The 1738-nt window shown below is 38.8% G+C and overlaps 1 non-coding gene across 1 annotated transcript; it reads left to right on the top strand.

Annotated features, from left to right (window-relative positions):
* The first annotated feature begins 764 nt into the window (after positions 1-764).
* On the top strand, positions 765-894 carry LOC129401066 (small nucleolar RNA U109). Its single transcript, XR_008628085.1, has one exon. It is a non-coding gene; the product is annotated as a small nucleolar RNA U109 (small nucleolar RNA).
* Positions 895-1738: the final 844 nt, after the last annotated feature.

Genomic DNA, 1738 nt, shown 5'->3' with positions numbered 1-1738 from the left:
AATAGACTAGATTTAGAGTCCAGAGACAGATCCTTAGGTATATGGACAGTTAATTTCAACAAAGGAGCAAAAAGTATAAAGTGGAACAAGGAAATTTTCTTCAACAAAAGGTGCTGCAAAAACTTGGCAGTCATATGTCAAAAAAACAAACAAAAACAAAAACAAAAAATCAGATCCCTAACACAATGCACAAAAGTCAAATCAAAATTGATTCAAGATTTTTTCTTTTCTTTTTTTCTTTTTTCTTTTTTTTTACTTTTTTTTTTCTTTTTGGGTCATACCCAGCGATGCACAGGGATTACTCCTGACTCATGCACTCAGGAATTATTCCTGGTGGTGCTCAGGGGACCATATGGGTTGCTGGGAATGGAACCTGGGTTGGCCACGTGCAAGGCAAATGCCCTACCCTCTGTGCTTTTACTCCAGCCCTGATTTGAAGTCTTGATATAATCCCGAATTCATAAATTGTATTGAATAAAACAGGTAGAAACAAGTAGAATACTTCGTGGCACTGAATATAGAGATAATTTCATGCTATTGGCCAAGCAAACAGAAGCAAAGATAAACAAATGGGACTGCATCAAATAAAAACATTTTTGTGAACCCCCCAAAAAATGACCAATGGTCAAAATAAAAAGACACCCCACAGACTGGGAGAAAATAGTTTTCCACTCATTTCACAAAGAGTTAATATCCAAGATATATTAAGCTCTGGTGAAATTTTACAAGAAAAGAAAATTATAACCCCATAAAAAAAAGGGAGGAAGCTTTTCATGCCTGCTTCTCATTCCTTTAGGGCAGAATTCATCTATAATATGCTACATTAAAATAAAAAGACTCCACAGGGCTACCAACCTTACAGTAGAGGTTGAGTAGCCATACATTTCTACACACACACACACACACACACACACACACACACACAAATAGTAGAAGGAGATAAACAGAAACGTCCTCAAAAAAGATATACAGATGGCAAAAAGGTATATGAAAAACTGCTCTGCATCATTTGTCATCGGGGAAACACAAATCAAAATGATGAGATAGCACCTCACACCAATGAGACTGGCACACATCAAAAAGAACAAAACAACCAATCTTGGCATGGATATGGGAACCTACATTCATGCTAATGGGAATGTCAACTGGTTCAGTGTTTCTGGAAGACAATATGAACGCTTCTTTTAAAACTAGAAATTAAGCTTTCATATGACCCTGCAATTTTACTTCTTGGCATCTACCCATAGGGTTAAAAACCTCTATTCACATGTTGGACAAGAAGTGAGTGCTAAAAGTAGGTAAAGGGATATTCCCGATAACCTTTCAGTATCTGTATAGCAAACCACAGCGCCCAAAAGGGAGAGAGACAGAAGACGAAGAGGAGGAGGAGGAAGAGGGGGAGGGGAGAGAGAAGGAGGGGGAGAAGGAGGGTGGAAGGGGAGGGGAGGAAAGCTCCTGCCTTAGAGGCATGGGTGTGGTGGTGGGGGGGGGAGGTGATAGATGGGAGGGAAACTGGAGACACTGGTTCTGGGAAATGTACACTGGTGGAAGGATGGGTGTTGGAAAACTGTATGACTGAAACCTAATCATAAATAGCTTTATAAGGGTGTATATCACAGTGATTCAATTAAAAAATTAAAAATATAAAAAATTAAAAACTGTTCAGGAAAGACATTTTCAACCTATGTTCATTCCAACACTTCACAATAGTCAATATCTGGGGACAACCCATGTGTCC

This window comes from Sorex araneus, chromosome 1 (assembly GCF_027595985.1).
Source record: "Sorex araneus isolate mSorAra2 chromosome 1, mSorAra2.pri, whole genome shotgun sequence".
In the NCBI taxonomy this organism is placed as follows: Eukaryota; Metazoa; Chordata; class Mammalia; order Eulipotyphla; family Soricidae; genus Sorex; species Sorex araneus.
Note: the sequence above shows the minus strand (reverse complement) of the source record. Positions and strands in the feature narration are given on the sequence as shown.